The sequence below is a fragment of the Lissotriton vulgaris genome, chromosome 3_1 (genome assembly GCF_964263255.1).
Source record: "Lissotriton vulgaris chromosome 3_1, aLisVul1.2, whole genome shotgun sequence".
NCBI classification, from domain to species: domain Eukaryota; kingdom Metazoa; phylum Chordata; class Amphibia; order Caudata; family Salamandridae; genus Lissotriton; species Lissotriton vulgaris.
The window spans coordinates 1,088,682,111-1,088,701,591 of NC_141689.1; the positions used below are offsets into that span (position 1 = coordinate 1,088,682,111).

The 19,481-nt window shown below is 49.1% G+C and overlaps 1 protein-coding gene across 19 annotated transcripts in view; it reads left to right on the top strand.

The window, feature by feature from the left end:
• Nucleotides 1-19,481, top strand: part of LOC147727467 (ankyrin repeat domain-containing protein 17-like) — a 1,323,072-nt gene that overhangs the window by 92,599 nt on the left and 1,210,992 nt on the right. The window lies entirely within an intron of this gene.

Below are 19,481 nucleotides of genomic sequence, written 5' to 3' on the forward strand. Positions count from 1 at the left end.
CAGGGGTGGTAAATACTTAGCTATCTTTACTGTGGCATAAAGTGAAACAAATACAGGATAATGTGCAGAAGTCAGATGCTTACAAGAGTTGAATGGTTTGCTGATTGCATACCTAATTAATAGAAACAAAAGACAGGGTATTAGGATATGGATTGATATTAGGATAGGATTAGGTCCAAACCATGGCATATTAATTGGATGCAAATTGTTTCAGAAAGTCTTCAGCCTGAGAGCCTGGTATTGGTTATTCATAGAGTGCATCAAGAGTAGACTTGGAGGTGTGGGTGAAAAAAACACCTCACATTAGCCGTCCACTTACATATTGAACATAGAAATCACAGCTTTGTATAAAATAAATTCAAGAAGGTGCCTTATCAGAAAATCGGCAGGAGAGGTCAGTGTTCAGCGTGATAAAAATCAATTTTGTACAACATCGCGTGTAGAAAGGGAAGATTATAGTAATCAGTACTCCACTGTAAAAATAAATGCACTTTAGCAAAAGGGGTGGAGTGAGTAAATGTTGAAGAAAAACCTCCGTCGAGAATAGACCTAGATAAAGAAGCATACTTAAAAAGGTGGTCAACAAACTAGTATTATGATCATTATAATTATTCTTAATTAGTTCAATTATTAGCCTTATTCTACTACATATCAATAAAAAATTGCAAATATAGGATTACTATTGGGATGAGCCAACTTTATTAAAGGAAGAGAACAACTGTGGATAGAGTAAGTTATGAGAACATGTCAAAAATTGTTTAAGAGAAGGGTGAATGTGCAGTCCAAATAGGTACTACATGTAGTACACATACATAAGCAGTTAGCAGGAACAGGTAATGTTGTTCACTTATCGCAAATCAGTAATTGGTCATACAAAGTTAGTTAAAATTTCAGATTTGTGTTAAACAAACCAATACAATTTCAGTAATAATTTCTGAACCTAATGATTGATTAAAAAACTAAAGCTGCAATTGATTCTCTGTATGTTTATGGTGTAATAGGCAGGCAAGCTGGAGTTGCTACATCTCAATAACTGAACATAATTCAACTGTCACAGTTAATAGTTGAGTTAAGTAACTGTGAATCATTACATGCTAAGTAGGGGTGGGCCGAATTTGCGCAATTGCGTTACGCAAATCTCCACGAAACGGTAAAAAATCTCAGGGAATACGCAGAAGTTCCGCAAACACGCGGAATTGCTTGTTCGCGATGCTTTTTTCCTGTTCGCAATAGCTGTTTGCGTGCTCGGGGAAAAAAATCTCCGAACACACATTTGAGAACACGAATAAGCAAAAAATTTCGTGAAGTTGCGGAACGCAGAATTTTGGGCAATTTCGCGTTCTCAGCTGAATGCGAATTTACCCAAATTCCGCGAGCTGAATGAAATTTACCACGCAGGCCAAATGCTAAGCCGAAATTGCATCCAGTAGAAACAGAAAAAAGTAATATGTTGCCAAAATAGTGTCTTTGTCATGGGTTATACAATAGTATTAACCTCTTACTTGCTCATGACGGCCGGGAGCCATCGCGCGCCAGGTTAGGGGTGTGTGCCTGCCCCCGGCCGTCCGAATCCCCGACCACTAATGGAAACGCCCGACCAGCGTGGGAATTCCCCGCACACGAAAGGGGTTAAGTTAGTCTATGGTGTTGACACCCTTAGCAGTCCAATTGTAATGGAACATCCATCACCAGTGAGGGTGGCTGAGTATGTGGGATATGTCTCTACCTTTGTGGGATTTATTGATTTTAACCACAATTTGTCATTCGATGTAATTATTTAAATATTCGTTGAAATGAGCAGCTAAGGATGCATTCATCGTGTGACATCTAATCCTACTTTTATGTTGGTTGATTAGGGACTTGATTTTTTATTTTTTTTGGACTAGCCTGCCCTTTGTAAAATAGGTTACGTGTGCACCCAAAGGAGGAGATAGCATACATGAAGCTACAGTTTGAGTAAAGATTTACTGAGTATTTGACATTTACATGCACATATTCTTTTATATGAAAAGTAAAGTTGCAGTTGAGGAAATTAGTACATAAATATTCAGTTAAAGAGCTAGTACCGTGCTCTATTGAACGCTTGTGCAAATGTCTTGGGTAGACCCTTGCTAACAATTTCATACAAAGCACATTTGCCTGCCTGAAGTAGTCGTTTTTAGCATCAGGCTCTCGACCAAATGGGATCAAGAGGTTGTTTTAAGAAGGTTGGTCCTAATGGTTGAAAAGCAAAGAAAGGTGTTGCCAAAATTGAGAACAACAAGAGAGACTAACTACAATGGACGCACGCCACACAAGCACTGTGCGGTTTTCCTCAAGAAAGAAATCTTATTTACAGTTCAGCTGGAATCAATTGCTGTGAACCTACCCTACCCCTCACTCAGTCTTCTCGGAAGAGTGAGGTGGGTGTGAGCAGGTCTTCCAAATATACCCGAGAGCTGATTAATCCAGCGCGAGTGCCGGAAGCGGCATTGTCACTTGTAGAGGGATGTGCTGGGCATCACGAGCATTACTCGTGGGCGCTCGGCTAGGAGTGGAAAGGTGGGCGCCATCTTAGGTGAGTACTTGAGATCAGAGAATATAGGTATTCCTCTGAGTGGGAAGCAACATCAGGATGGACGAGGGTGATTGGCAAAAAAGAGGGAGGCAGTTCCTTCGGGCACATGGTGATAATGCCACATGTATCAGCATGCAATAAAAATGAGAAATTACAATAAAAAAATATTTTACTGACACCAATAATGTACTGAGGTATGTTGGTCGGTAGTAGTGTGGAAAGATAGTGAGTCACGCTGTGGCGATGTAGAGTCGTGGCTATGAAAATATCACAACAGTGAATACCCAGCTGAAAATCACTTGTATAGGATAAGGACATAAGCCTGTAAGCTCGAGGCAGGTGAGATATGTCAGTTGATCCTCTGAAGGCCTGCTTGTGGGTGGAAGTGCTCAGTGGTGGGTCTCGACATATGTCCCTGTCCAGCGGATGTGATTGGGAGCCCTAAGAGGAACTGGTAAGTTATGTTGATGGGGACCCTCGCTATATATCAGGATTGTCGGTGGGCAGGTTATCTATTGACCTCACGCCATGGAACATCTTCGTTGAGTCCATCCCTGTCGCAGGACAGGCGGAAAATCCAGTATTCTTTTCTGAAGAGTGCCTGCCTGTTCAAATGTAGGTGTGCCTCTATGATCCATCTAAGGCTGTCTGGAGAATGGCCTTTTTCAGCAAAGTGCTTTGCAGAATTTGGTCTGGTGTTTGTGCTAATGGAGGTTGCTACTGTGTTCCATAATTCGAATTTTCGCCAATCTCGCGGTCATGCCAACGTAACGTAAGTTACACGGGCAAGTAATGGTGTAAATACAGATGCTTGTGATAAAATTGGTGTTCCTTTTTTGTACCAATCTGAAGGTGGGTGATTAGTTGGATTTCCTTCGTAGTTTCACTGAAGGGGCACACCGAGCATGACCCACGGGGGGAAGTGGCCGATGACTGAAGGAAGGCCCCACAGTGGAGGTTGGTTGTTCCGAGTGTTCGACCGTGGTCTGGTGTGTACGAGGAGTTCTTTGAGCTTGCTAGTGCGTTTGAATGCACATCTGGGAAGTGGTAATGTGAGTTCTCTTGTCGGTACGATGCCCAAGTGTTTATTGAATATCTTTTTGATCTTATCGGAATTGGGGGTGAATGTTGTCACACAGATCAGGATGTCATCGTTTTTCTTGGGGTTCTGTTCCAGTAGGGCTTCTCTATTGTTATTGCGTGCCTGTTTCTTGGCTATGTTGATGTTGTGTAGGGATAGTCGCTCCTCAGGTTGTGTGCCAGTTGTTCTGCCATCTTATCGTAGTCCTGGACAGTGCTGCAGTTCTGCCTAAGTCGTAGGAACTACCCAAAGGGTAAGTTGTTGCTCAGTGTCTTGGAAAGGGTAGGTTGTTTCTCATTGTCTTGGGTTGGTGACTACCATAGAGTAGATTGCAGTCTGTAGTTTTTTTTTTTTAGGTCTCGCGACCTATCGATGTGCGCAAGCGCATCGAGCGGAGCGAGAATTCAAGTGGCGAAAACATCGTCAAACCAAAGGGCTTTCAGCCCCGCGGTTTTCATGCAGTTCACGTGAACCACGTGATTAAATATGCACGCACATTCAGGGCCAGCCCAGCACATCAAAGGGCTTCTCCTCCCCTAATTATTCATGGCCGGCCACAGGCCGGCCGTACTTTCAGTTTCCCGAAACGGCTTCTCCTCTCCTAATTAGGGGAGGAGAAGCCCTTTGATGTGCTTCACACCAATGCGCCTCAGTCATTCCTAAGTCAGTACTCTGCCTCTGCCCAAGACCTGCCTTCTAACACTTTGAGCCTCGCAGGCAGGCCGTGGCCAATTGCTGCTTGTTTGTATTTGCTTCGGCTGCCATTCTTTATTTCACTTTGTCTCCGTGCGTGCATTTATTTTTCTTGCAGAGCCTTTTTCCAATACTCAAACTCATTTTTTTTTCACTTTGTCTCCGTGCGTGCATTTATTTTTACTTGCAGAGCCTTTTTCCAATACTTGAACTCGTGTGATCATTTTGGAGGTGGGAGGATCACACATTGTTTGTGGCGACGGGATGTGGGTCGCAGCAGTTCCTAGAGTACTGCTACTTGTTTTCCTTGTGTTCGTTGCCAGTAAACACAGCTGGCTTACAAGCCGAGAGCACCGAGGAACAGTAGGAAAACACATTTGAAAGCGTTTGTACAGCCCGTTTGGCAATCCTTCTGCAGGTCGGCTTTGATCAAGGGATTCTTGAGAGAAGGCAACAATCTTTTCTTCTTGTCCTGGGACATTAAACTCCGAGGTCAGACTCATCAGTCAAAAATGAGAAAAAGGAAAGGTCAACAAGCTTACTAGCAACGCCACTCACACATGCAACGCCACTCACACATGCAACGCCACTCACACATGCAACGCCACTCACACATGCAACGCCACTCACACATGCAACGCCACTCACACATGCAACGCCACTCACACATGCAACGCCACTCACACATGCAACGCCACTCACACATGCAACGCCACTCACACATGCAACGCCACTCAAACATGCAACGCCGTTCACACATGCAACGCCACTCACACACGCAGCGCCACTCACACACGCAGCGCCACTCGCACCCACGCATCGCCACTCGCACCCACGCATCGCCACTCGCACCCACGCAGCGCCACTCGCACCCACGCAGCGCCACTCGCACCCACGCAGCGCCACTCGCACCCACGCAGCGCCACTCGCACCCACGCAGCGCCACTCGCACCCACGCAGCGCCACTCGCACCCACGCAGCGCCACTCGCACCCACGCAACGCCACTCGCACCCACGCAACGCCACTCGCACCCACGCAACGCCACTCGCACCCACGCAACGCCACTCGCACCCACGCAACGCCACTCGCACCCACGCAACGCCACTCGCACCCACGCAACGCCACTCGCACCCGCGCAACGCCACTCGCACCCGCGCAACGCCACTCGCACCCACGCAACGCCACTCACACCCACGCAACGCCACTCACACCCACGCAACGCCACTCACACCCACGCAACGCCACTCACACCCACGCAACGCCACTCACACCCACGCAACGCCACTCACACCCACGCAACGCCACTCACACCCACGCAACGCCACTCACACCCACGCAACGCCACTCACACCCACGCAACGCCACTCACACCCACGCAACGCCACTCACACCCACGCAACGCCACTCACACCCACGCAACGCCACTCACACCCACGCAACGCCACTCACACCCACGCACTGCCACTCACACCCACGCACTGCCACTCACACCCACGCACTGCCACTCACACCCACGCAACGCCACTCACACCCACGCAACGCCACTCACACCCACGCAACGCCACTCACACCCACGCAACGCCACTCACACCCACGCAACGCCACTTTAACCCACACTGTGCAGTGCACAATAGGTCTCGCAGTAGGAAAGTTGGAGCTATTGGTTTTGTAAATGACAAAGCCCTTTATGTTTTTAAAATGAAAACAAAAATAAAAGGCATTGCTATTTGCAATTGTAATAGCTCCAACTTTCCTATTGCGAGACCTATTGGCAACGCCAGTGCTTGTTTTAAACAGTGGTGTGTAGTCTACCCTCTGTCAAACTGATCTTCAAGTCTAATAAGCATTGGCATAGCCAATAGGTCTCGCCTTTGGGACCTTATATGAGTTTAGTTATCCAGCACAATATCCTTGGTGCAGCAACATCAACTGTTGCATGGCTAAACACTTATTAGTTCCCAAGGCGAGACCTATTGGCTATGCCACTGCTTGTTTCATATAGGGGGGAAAACACCATGCGAGAACATAGCATTAAAAATGTCGGTGAGGCAGGGAGCCAGCATCTCTGGAGCTTGCTTGAAGACGTTAGGGGGAAAAGGGTCATAACATAACTGTGCCCTCATACTTTTTTTATGCACTTCAACCGCGTCATGCCATCATGATGCCATTGAGTCATATATATCTGTAAACTAGACTTTAGGATTTGAAACAATTATTTGTGTTGGAATAATATGTATGTTTGAGGCATGTGGGCTGATCAATTCATATCTGTGCATAGATCGCAGCTCAGTGTTGGGTCCGGATGATTGCACATTGTTGTCTTGGAAGAGTCTTCGAAGTATCACGACATAGGTGACTCCTCCCCTGGTCTACAGGGCGCATGGGCATCTTCTCCATCCTCAGATTGTTTTTTTCCGCCATTGGGTTCGGATGCTAACTCCTATACTCCAACTTTGGAATCGAAAACAAAACTTTTCTAAAGGCCAAAAGGCCTTCGACTTCGACGGTATTGTTCTCGTTTGGTACCTCTACTCGATCCAACCTTCCATCTCAAATCGGTCATCGACGCGGGCCGTTGGGCCTTTTCGACGCTACGTGAGCCGACCGTCAATGGAAAGAAGCCCGTTTAAAAGGTGCCCACAATGCCACTCCAAGTTTCCACATACTGATAAACACTCAGTATGCAACAAGTGCCTTTCCCCAGACCATATGGAAGAAACCTGCCCAGCCTGAGCCCAGTTTCGATCCAAGAAAACTATGCGAAACTGACGGGCCGCTAGGCAAGAAATGCAGCGACAGTCACCGGAACCGGACAACATCTTCGATGATCACCAGGATCTACAGGAAGCTCCAGACTCTGACCTATAAATCGTCGCTGTTGAGGACTAATCAGACTCCGATGATGAAATCCCACCCGGGCAAATCATGAGTACCTTGCCCCCAAAACCAATTAGCCCGTTACCAAAGGCTCCGGTCGAGGCATCGCCAAAAGGCCTTAGCCAAGATCATAAAGTTTCGCCAGCCCTGCCCTCCGGCTCCGAAATCGAAACAGAAACCTTCAGAAACCCCAGGGCCCAGTACCATCGTCCCTAAGAAGGTTCCAGAGCCAAAGAAGGTTGTCGACCCGAAGGGCGTCGATCCCAAAAAGGCCGTTCAGCCAAAAACTGTCGACCCCAAAAAAAGTAGCCGAACCGAACAAAGGCACACAGCCAAAGGGCGCCGAACCAAAGTAGGTCGCCGACCCCAACAAGCCTACTTTTCCAAAATCCGTCGACCCGGCAAACTGTGCCGTACCGAAGCCCGTAGCAAGGCCGGAAAACCTGTCGACCCAGAGATAACTGCTCCAAAGACACCAGTCGATCCAAAAAAGAACATCGACTCGGAAAAAGACACTTATCCAAAGAAGCCTACAGAGCACAAAAAACGTGTTGAACCGAAAGTTCCGGTCGACCCGAAAACACTAGTCGACCCGAAAAAAGGGCCCGAGCCGAAAAAGTCCAATAAAACACCAAAAGTCGTCGAAAAACCAGGTGTTGCCGACCCAAAACAGTCTAACACTCAACCCAGGACTGTAGAGGAAGAAATATTCCACCCAGATCCATCAGACGACCAGGCAAAGATATATATTAATCCAGAGACTGGTAAAGTTACCATCCTGCATAGGAAAAAGAGGCCCATGGACTTTGAACCTCATTCCCCTATTCCATTGAAGAACAAGCATTGGAAATGCAATAGGTCTCGCAGCATTAGAGTTAGTGCTTTTAGAATTGTTTATGGGTTTTTTTTGTAAATCTTTAGCATTTTTGTTTCCTGTAGCCAATGCTAAAGAATTACAAATAAAAAAAGCCATAAACAAATCTAAAAGCTCTAACTCAAATGCTCCGAGACCTATTGCACTGTGTGAGGGTGAGGGGTTGAGGGTGAGTGAGGGTGAGTGAGGGTGAGTGAGGGTGAGTGAGGGTGAGTGAGGGTGAGTGAGGGTGAGTGAGGGTGAGTGAGGGTGAGTGAGGGTGAGTGAGGGTGAGTGAGGGTGAGTGAGGGTGAGTGAGGGTGAGTGAGGGTGAGTGAGGGTGAGTGAGGGTGAGTGAGGGCGAGTGAGGGCGAGTGAGGGCGAGTGAGGGCGAGTGAGGGCGAGTGAGGGCGAGTGAGGGCGAGTGAGGGTGAGGGTGAGGGTGAGGGTGAGGGTGAGGGGTTGAGGGTGAGGGGTTGAGGGTGAGTGAGGATGAGGGTGAGGGTGAGGGGTTGAGGGTGAGTGAGGATGAGGGAGAGTGAGGGGTTGAGGGTGAGTGAGGATGAGGGAGAGTGAGGGGTTGAGGGTGAGTGAGGATGAGTGAGAGTGAGTGAGGATGAGTGAGAGTGAGGGGTTGAGGGTGAGGGGTTGAGGGTGAGGGGTTGAGGGTGAGGGGTTGAGGGTGAGGGGTTGAGGGTGAGGGGTTGAGGGTGAGGGTGAGGGGTTGAGGGTGAGGGTGAGGGGTTGAGGGGTTGAGGGTGAGTGAGGGTGAGGGTGAGTGAGGGTGAGGGTGAGTGAGGGTGAGTGAGGGTGGCTACAGTATGGGATGTCTCATATTAAAATTACGTGTGACCTGTGAAAACGTGAGTGAGATACCGGCATGCCATGTTCTCTTGTACAAGCGCAATCGGGTGTTCAACAATGCCATAGTGGGCCGGTTCATGGCTACGTGTTGTATCATAAAAATAGTGCAAATGCTCATGTTTAAAAACGTCAAAGCCAAAGGAAAGTGCGATTTAATTTTAAAATCAAATAAGTAGAAAAAAATATATAATTAACAGCCATTAGGTTTAAAACAGAACCAATGCAAGGAAAGGTGTATTTTAAAAGGAGAATAATGATGTTAAAAATCGAACACAACACATAAGGAGGTCCAAGCCCAACGAGCGTGTAATACAAAATAGCAGGTAGCCAAGCAAAACTATCAAAAGTCTATTGTCATTTAAATGAACCCCGGCTGATGCTAGAAAATGGCCAGGTGCTCGTGCTGTGATTTAGCGCTGGTATTGAGTTCCATGCTGAAAAAATCAGGGCGAATGGCGCACGCAGTGCACAAGACCACGTGACCATTCAAGTTGATTTTGCTTCCGCTGAACTACATAATCTACTCCAGAAGCAGAACTCGGACCAGCGGCGGCTCGTGACAGCCTGGGTTACAAAATCGTGCCAAAAGTCCTCCTAGTGACCAGAAAACTGCACAAGGGGATGCCAAATCTCTTGAGCGCCAGTTTACATTTCTGGTGCTTCACAGGGGAAAAATTGCAGCACGCGGCGATTGGCAGAATTTGGCACCCCATATTTCAAGAGTAACGCATGGTAGGCCAAATTTCACCAATTTTGTGAGCGGAATTAAATTTGCCACCTGGGACTAGTGAAAACCAAATTTTGTAATGCACTGATAACTGTCAGCTAGTGATTATGATCACCAACTGTTTTGGGCTGACATTGCAATTATCCCTTGATTGTCATTTTCATAATGTATGTGTAACCTTGAGTCATGGATTTACTGCCGTATTTTTTACTCTATTATTTTGGGTAAAATAAACAAAAAAGAAGCCGAAGGGAAGAGAGGGGAGGGGGGGAGGAGAGCGAAAGGATCGGAGACACGGCGACACGGCGGGTAAAATAAACAAAAAAGAAGCCGGAGGGAAGAGAGGGGAGGGGGGAGGAGAAATGCGACACGGCGGGAAGGGGAGGGGGCGGAGCGGGTCAAATAAACAAAAAACAAGCTGGAGGGAAGAGAGGGGAGGGGGGAGGAGAAATGCGACACGCCGGGAAGGGGAGGGGGCGGAGCGGGTAAACAAAGACGGACGTGCACGCGCTTTTAAGCTCAATGCGCATGCGCATTGAGCTTAAAAGTCACGGGCACTGCAAGGAATCGCCACGATTCCTTGCAGTGTGGATAAAGAGCGGATAAGTCCCAATACTCTCGCCTTGCTCGATGCGCATGCGCATCGACAGGCGAGACCTAAAAAGGACTTTGGGACTTCTCCCTCTAGACCCTTCAATCCTTTTCAACCTATCATGCCTACTACACCTATTGCTCCTTACTCTCCTTCTCACCACGGGGACAATGAGGGGAACACAGGGGATGAGACTCAGCCTCTATATGATTTCCCACAGGATCCTGAATAACAAGAGGAACCTTGGGATGAGTCAACAGACCCTTACAACACCCATCCCATCCCTGATGTACCCACTTATCCTACTAAGCCGTCACCTACTGATGACACCGTAGTCTTCAATCAACTCATAGAGAGGGCAGCACAATTCCACCATGTGGACATGTATAATGACCATGTGGAAGAAGACTTCTTATTTGACACATTCCCTACTGCAGAAAAAAGTGTCAGAACACCTCCCATGTAAAAGGGAGTTCTAAAACACGCACCTGACATATTTAAGGATACAGCCAGGGCACGGGTAATCAATCCCAGAATAGAAAAAAAGTATAGGGCAGCTCCTACAGACCCTACTTACATCAAAGGGCAGTTGCCACTAGACTCACTGGTGGTTGCTGACGCGCGTAAAAGAGCCAACTCCCAGACAACAGGGGAAGCACCTCCCCCTGACAAAGAGTCAAAAATACTAGAGGCATCAGGCAAAAGGGTAGCAGCACAAGCCTCCAACTCATGGAGGATTGCTAATACACAAGCCCTACTGGCTCGTTACGACAGGGCGCACTATGATCAGCTCGAAAGCCTAATGCAACACCTACCTGAGCCTTTTAAAGCACAAGCCGATCTCATACAGGAGGGCAAATTCATATCAAACGCCTCCATCAAATGTGCCCTTGACGCAGCAGACACTGCAGCTAGGTCAATTAACACTAGCGTCTTACTACGCAGACATGCATGGCTGCGTATTTCCGGTTTTAAGAATGAGGTGCAGTCCATCATTCTTAACCAACCTGTCAATCGGGACTTTCTATTTGGCCCTGCTGTCGACACCATTTTGAATAAAATCAAAAAAGACACCAACAGCAAAATCAATGGGTGCATTGCGATTTCTGCAACATAGGGGCTCCTTTTGACGCTCCTCATACAGAGCAAATACACGAGAAAAATACCCTGCAAACATCTGCCTCATACAAAAGTAACACACAAGGTTCCTTCAACAAGAACACAACAAGAGGAGGTTACAGAGGTAACCATAATAAGGGAAGAGGACGTGGAGGCAATAACACCAGAGCCTCCACTGCCACAAAACAGTGACTTCATTACACTACCTCCAGACCACTTGACACCGGTCAGAGGCAGACTACAACAGTTCCTACCTGTCTGGCACGCAATTACCACGGACAGGTGGGTGAGAGAAATTATCCAGTCTGGTTATTGCCTAGAACTAACTTCTACACCTCCAAACATACCACCCAGACATCGTCCTATGTCCACTGAACACATCACCCTGCTACAACAAGAGGTGAAATGCATGCTGGAAAAGGGGGCCATAGAGCAAGTCCCTTTCCACCAACAAGGAACAGGAGTATACTCCCTATACTTCTTATTCCAAAGAAGGACGGTTCCCTCAGACCAATATTGGACCTCAGACCTCTAAATCAATATATGCTATCGGAGCACTTCCATATGATCACACTACAACAAGTGCTCCTGTTGCTACAGCAAGGAGATTTCCTAGCAACACTGGACCTCAAGGATACGTTTTTTCACATACCCATCCATCCAGCCCACAGAAAATACCTCCGGTTCACAATAGAAGGTCAACACTACCAATTCAAGGTTTTGCCCTTCGGGGTTACCACGGCTCCAAGAGTGTTTACAAAATGCTTAGCGACAGTGGCAGCACATCTCAGGAGGCAACACGTCCATGTATACCCTTACCTGGACGATTGGCTAATACAAGCAAAATCGTACCAACAGTGTGCAGCACCCACGTCTCAAGCAATTCAGTTGCTACACAGCATAGGCTTTTCAATTAACTACACAAAATCGCATCTGCAACCATCCCACGTGCAACAATACCTGGGAGCCACTATAAACACCTCAGTGGCGAAGGCATATCCAAACTCAGCAAGGATAGCCAGTATGCAGATACTCATTCACAAATTCCTGCCACAGCACTCTCTGCCAGCTCGAGTCTTTATGTTCAAATCTTTTTATTGTGGCCCCGCAAGTGGGGTTATCTCAACAGTGACATAGACACAGAGATAAGTCTACAACCCTGCTCGGGCCGGCCGCGTCATAAGGAGTGTATATAGACATAGCAGGGACGCATAATAAGGCAATCTTCAAGCATACTGGAATGCCTACAACCCACAAGGGCCGGCCGCGCATTTCTTCGCTGTCTGCGCTATCTGCACGCTTAACAGTCACTGGCATTGATCGCTCCGCCCCAAGGGCCAGACACAACCTGAGAACAAGAACTGGTGAATTCTTAGAACCAAACGGGCCCAAACAGTAGTGCAATGTCGATAAAGGAATCAGCAGTTAAGAACAGAAAAAGGGAGAAAGTATAGAGGAAAGATCAAAGGGTGAGCAAAGAGTAGAGATAGCAGGGCCAAAGGGGGAATGGTCAGTTCGTCTCGATGCAGGGTAGATCTACAGTCTCCAACACGCTCACATCACACTCTCTGGACGCATTACGAAGGGAGCAGAGTATCCTCAACCAGCCGCAGGGTTCGCAACCTAGGAGGTACATGGCGCGCATGCTCTACTCTGCATCAATATTTCACCAGGGGCCGCCACACTTTGTCAAAGCGCGTATCGCGGGCCTGCAGTCTAGCCGTGAGGATCTCCATGGTTAATACATGCCAGAGGCGTAAAAACCATGCCGCAACTGGTTGTGCTTCTGTTCTCTTGCAGTAAAGGGCAATGAGCTGCCTGGCTGCCCCCAGCATTTGGAGCGCTATCATCCAGTCATTACGGGTGAGCACCAGAAGCCCAGATGGTTTGACCCCAAGTAGACTTGTGCTAGTGGCATCAGGCAGAGGAAACCCCAAGACCCTCCTGATATGGCTCAGGACCTCCTTCCAGAAGAGGGTTAGCGATGGGCAGGTCCACCAGATATGTAAGAAGTCCCCAGTCGCGGACCGACACCTCCAACACACAGGAGAGGAAGCCGGGAACATCTTGTGAAGGCGCTGCGTTGTATAGTACTACTGAGTCATCATTTTGTAAGCGTTTTCTTGCTGCGGGATGCTACGGTAGATCTTGGGTATATCGCGCCACAACCGCAGCCACTGCATAGGTGTGATGTCGGTACCCGAAAGGGACTGCCATCGAGTCTGGTAGCCATGGGAAGGCGGCGTCTGGGGGTGCTGCAGGATATGATAGATCTTCGAAACCAAGCCTTTTGGAATCTATGAAGTAGCGAGCCAATTTCTCGAACTGGGTGAAGGCGCGAGTGGCCGCCCGATAAGTCTCATCTCCCATTACCCAGTGTCTTAGTTGGATATACTGCATTTCGGCTTCAGGTGGCAATCGGAAGTCCTCCCTACAGTGTGCAAAGGATTTTAAGGTGCTGAATTTCTGTCTTCGGGATGGTGAGATTAAGCGCCCAGTACTTGTCATGATTGATTTTCAAGCCAGAGACGTGTTCGAATAGGCCAAGCGTGGAATGCATCGCCGGAAGGGACTCTCGGGGTCTCGTGAGCGTTAGGATGAGATCATCCGCAAAGAGCGCTACTTTATGATCAAGACCTCCTAACGGGATGCCATGGATGTCAGGGGCCCGACGAATCATATCAGCCAACGGCTCGATCGCAAAGGCAAATAATAGAGGCGAGAGTGGGCACCCCTGCCTGGTTCCTCTGCCTATGGTGAATGGTTCCATGAGTTGTCCGTTCACTCTAATCCTGGCCCGTGGCGCGATGTAGGGTGCCATAATTCTAGCGACCATCTTTGGACCGAGTCCAATCTTATGGAGGACTGCCCTGAGAAAGGACCAGTCCACGCGGTCGAATGCCTTCTCGGCGTCCAAGGAGAGGAGACCGGCCGGGATCCGCCAATGGTGGGCCTTTCCCACAAGATGTGCCACTTTTCGTACATTGTCAGCCCCCTGTCGACCTCTGATAAAACCCACTTGGTCGGGGTCAATCTAGCCCGGCATGTGGGGGTCCAGACGTTTCGCTAGTATCTTCGTGTAGATTTTAAAGTCAGTATTTATTAAGGCAATCGGGCGGTAGGATGAGCACATGGTCGGGTCCTTCCCAGTCTTCAGTATCGGAGCAATCTCGGCCATCCCCATGTCCAGGGACGGGCCCCGTTCTTCTGTAAAGGAGTTAAACAGCTGGAGCAGGTGGGGACCCAGCAGTGCCCGGAAAATGCGGTATAAGGATAATGGGAGGCCGTCGGGCCCGGGTGTCTTCCCCAAGTGTAGCTCCTACACCGCGGATGTTATCTCCTCCTCTGTGATCGCCTCTTCTAAGAGTTGGGTAAACTGGGGATGGAGCGTCGCGCCGCTATGACTCCCCACCCCTTCCTCTATGAGCTCAGAGGGGGCCTCTCCTCAGTGTAGAGGGTCTCGTAGTAGTCTTTGAAGGCTTCACATTTTGCTTTTGCCGCCGCAACTCTAGTCCCGTTCGGCAGCTGCACGTTTGTTATGTGGGCCTTAGCAGCTCTGGCTCTCAACCGCCTCGCTAACATTCTCCCCACTTTGTCACCTCCCTCATAGTATTTTTGCTTCAATGCCACTAGGGAGGTTTCAGCCCTATTGGCTCGTATCAGCCTGAGCTGACCCCTAAGGTTGGCCAGATGCCTCCTCGACCTCTGGGTAGAGACGCTCTGATCTTGCATCTCAGCCTCCCTCAAGTCCTCCGTCAACTTGTCTTCCAATGCTCGCGCCTCTCGCGCCCTTGCTATCGAGAGAGACGTGATATGGCCCCGTATCGTTGCCTTGAAGGCGTCCCAGACCACAGGGAAGAGCGTCTCCGGTAGATCGTTATGCGCGAAGTAGGAAATGATGGCCTCTCGGATGTTCTCAACATCCGCCGCATCCCGCAGGATACTTGGCGGGAGATGCCACTTCCTCCTCTCTGGGAGGGCCGGCCGCCGGGTCTTGAAGGAGCAATTCGACATGAGCGTGATCAGAGATCAAGATGTCGGACATCTCCACCCCCAAAACATTGCGGGAGAGATCAGGGGATATGAACAGGAAGTCAATGCGAGAAAAGGAACGGTGAGCATGGGAATAGTATAAATATTCTCTTTTATCCGGGGAGAAGTAGCGCCATGAATCAAAGAGCCCCAGGTCTGTGAATTGCTTACGTTGTTCCGAGGACATCGCCCCAGCTCCACTAAAAGAGCTCTCACTCCTATCTAGCCTTGGGTCCCAAACCAAGTTCAGGTCTACACCCACAATAAGCGCGGAACCGTTCTGCGGCACATGCTCTCTCAAAAGATCCCTAAGGTAGCGGTACTGCGCCTGATAGGGAGCATAAATGTTACACAAGGTGAGGCGTCTCAGTCCCACCTCCACACCCACCCTGAGAAAGAGCCCATCACCTCTCTTGAAGGGCCTATCTTCACCCCGCCTGATGCCAGCCCTGCACAATATCGCAACCCCGCTGTCTGTGTCAGTAGCTGCCCAAAATTGGAGGGGGTACTTTGGGTGAGCTATGCGCCTAGTGTTAGCTTGGAGAAGGTGAGTCTCCTGTAGGAGAATAATGTCCGGGTTCTGACGGGTAAGAGTGCCACACCTGCTTGCGCTTATTAGGCGAGTAAAGGCCCTTAACGTTGAGGGACAGGATCTTCAGGGGGCCTTGCACGCGCTCAGCTGTATTAGGGACCATCAGAAGTTGCTGTCATTCCCATCACCGCTAACCCATGCTCACCATTCACACCCCAGACACGAGACCACCCCCCCCCCCCCCCCCCCCCCCCACCCCAACCCTCCCAGGTCCCACTCAGAAGAGGAAAGACACAGAAAAGAGTACAGAGGGAGATTGAGAAAAAAGGGGAAGGGAAAAACAAGAAACTTTCAGCCAGAGAGGCTGGTCATTGGACACAACTTTCTCGGCCAACGGGGCCGGAGTTCTCTGACCCCATTACAGGGCATCCTACACCCGCAGGTTTGGACGCTCTCTGGGATGTCCCTCCCTAGGGGGGGGCAGGTCAGGGGGGTCGTGGAGGTCTCAAAATATATTTGGGTATGGGGCTCCCACTGCCCCGGGCCTCAGTCACCGCGATCCAGGCAAACAGCGAACAGGCTCCCCGCAGCCCGACCCACAAGTCGGTAACGGGGGGTGTTAGGCCATCACACCAGGAGGGATGCAGCATGTTCGAATCCGTTGTCAGGGCGTGAGAGACCCCCCCCCCATCAGACTCAGTCTTATCGCCTTCAAGAGACCGAATGTGGTCTATGATGTCTTGTTTAGCCTGACTGTGTGTGGCCTCCGCAGCAGGAGGAGTGCGCCGTCTCCTCTGCAAAGTGGTCCAGTCCGGGCCAGCCGGCGTTCTCTTTTGGTTGGGAGGTCGGGTTGGACTCGCCGGGGGAGACGCCGACATGTGGAGAAGTTGTGCCGCTTCAGTGTAGGATTTCAGGACTCTGCGTTTACCCTCCCATTGGAAAGTGAGTGCAAATGGATGCCCCCATTGGTAGGCAATGTTCATGCCCCGCAATTTTTCCATCACAGGGCGGAATGCTCGCCGTCTCTTCAAGGTGTTAGGCGCCAAATCCTGTGGCCTTTGTATTGTAGGTCTTGCTGGTCACGCGCACGTTTTCATATCGCCTCCTTCTGCACAAAGAAGTGCACTCTGGTGAGAATGTCCGGCAAGAGGCCCGGTCTCCCCACCGGGGCCGCCACTCGGTGCGCCCGGTCTAGTGTAGGGGGTGACACGTCTTCATTCCCCCGGACCTCATGAAGGAGCTGCGCCACATATTCCATAATGTCCTCCCCTTCCTCTCCGAGCGGAACTCCCCGGATACGGAGGTTACTGCGCCGGCTCCTGTTCTCCAAGTCCTCCTGCTTGATCTGGAGTTCGATATTCTGCTCCTCAAGGGCCAGCAGGCCCTGCCATAGGTGTTCCTGGTCCTCCGTACGCTTGTCCATAGTTTTCTCTGGGCCATCGACTCGGTCCCCAAGCTCCGTCACCTCCTTTCTAAGTTCAGTGACAAAGGAGTGCACCTCAGACCGCAAGCTCGAGTCTTTATGCAGCTCATAGGCATGATGGCCTCCTGCATATTCATTGTCCGCCATGCCAGACTTCAAATGCGCCCATTACAGGAATGCCTAGCACGGCAATGGAACCAGGCTCAAGGACAACTAAAAGACCTAGTGTTGGTAGACAGTCGCTCTAACAACTCTCTGCAATGGTGGAACCCACAAAACCTTTCCAAGGGGCGACTGTTCTAAGAGCAGGTTCCACAACTAGTACTAACAGCTGACTCATCACTGACAGGCTGGGGAGCCCATCTCCTTCAATACACAGTACAAGGGCTCTGGACAACCAAACAGAAAAAGCTGCATATCAACCAACTAGAATTGCTAGCGATATTTCTAGCCCTAAAAGCATTTAAAAAATACTTGTACAACAAGACGGTGTTGATCCGGACGGACAACATGACCGCAATGTACTATATCCAGAAACTGGGAGGAACGCACTCTCCACAGCTGTCCCATCTGGCACAAAGCATATGGAAGTGGGCGATTCCCCCCAAAAAATGTCTCCTAGCAGAACACCTTCCAGGGAAGGACAATCAAATTGCCGACCTGCTCAGCAGGCACAGCAAACAACTATACGAATGGGAGATTAACCCCCAAGTTCTCAACCCATTCTTCAAAGAGTGGGGTCACCCAGAAATAGACCCGTTTGCTACAAAAGAAAACTCCAAATGCCAGTACTTTGCTGCCAGATTCCCACATCCGTTGTCACAGGGCAATGCGATATGGGTGAACTGGTCAGGCAGATTTACGTACGCTTTTTCCCCCGGCACCACTCACTCACGCTGATCCTAGTTGCTCCCACATGGGCGAGACAATCGTGGTACACCACGTTCCTAGAACTTTCGGTAGTTCCTCATCAAAGACTGTGCCTTGCACCACATCTTCTAACTCAGAACCATGGAGAAATCAGACCCCCAGATCCCAATCAGATGAACCTATCAATATGGCTCCTGAGGTCTTAGAGTTTGGATACCTTAACTTGCCCCCAGGCTGCATGAACATCATTAGGGAGGCAAGACTACCAACCACACGAGCGTGCTATGCAGCTAAATGGAAGATATTTGTTATTTACTGCAACAATAACCAAATGAACCCTTTAGACGCTTCCATACAAAACATTATATGCCACCTGCTGCATTTACAAAGGTGTAACTTAGCATACTCTTCTATTCGACTACACCTCACTGCTATAGGAGCATACCTTCAAAACAGGCAACTCCTTTCGCTGTTTAGGGTATCAGCAATCAATGCCTTCATGGAGGGTTTGAAAAGGGTGATCCCTTTAAGACACCTCTTCCCCAGTCTGGAATCTAAATATAGTACTAACAAGACTTATGGGCCCTCATTTCGAACCTCTACACTCATGCGAACTACAATTCTTAACGTGGAAGGTTGCCTTCTTGGTTGCCATTACCTCACTCAGAAGAGTGAGCGAATTATAAGCACTGACAATTCAAGAACCTTTCATGCAGGTACATGCCAACAGGGTGGTTCTTAGAACTAACCCCAAGTTCATGCCTAAGGTTGTATCTAATTTCCATATCAATCAATCAATAGAACTGCCGGTCTTCTTTCAAAACCTACAGTCAGTAGTGGAAAGAGCCCTACACACATTAGATGTAAAGAGCCCTACTTTATTATGTGGACAGGACTAAATCATTTAGAAAATCAAAACAACTATTTGTTGCTTTTGCACCACAACACAAAGGAAATCCTATTTCAAAGTCAGGAATAGCCAGATGGATAGTTAAATGCATTCAAATATGTTATGAAAAGGCAAAACGCACTTTAACCGTCCCCCCCAAGAGCACACACTACAAGGAAAATGGGGGCATCCATGGCTTTCCTAGGAAATATTCCTCTTGAAGACATCTGAAAGGCAGCCACATGGATCACCATACACACTTTCACAAAACACTACTGTGTGGACGTGCAAGCAAAACCGCAAGCTGCTGTAGGCCAGGCTGTCCTCAAAACTCTTTTCCTAATTGCTGTAGTTGGCACAGGTAGCCACCG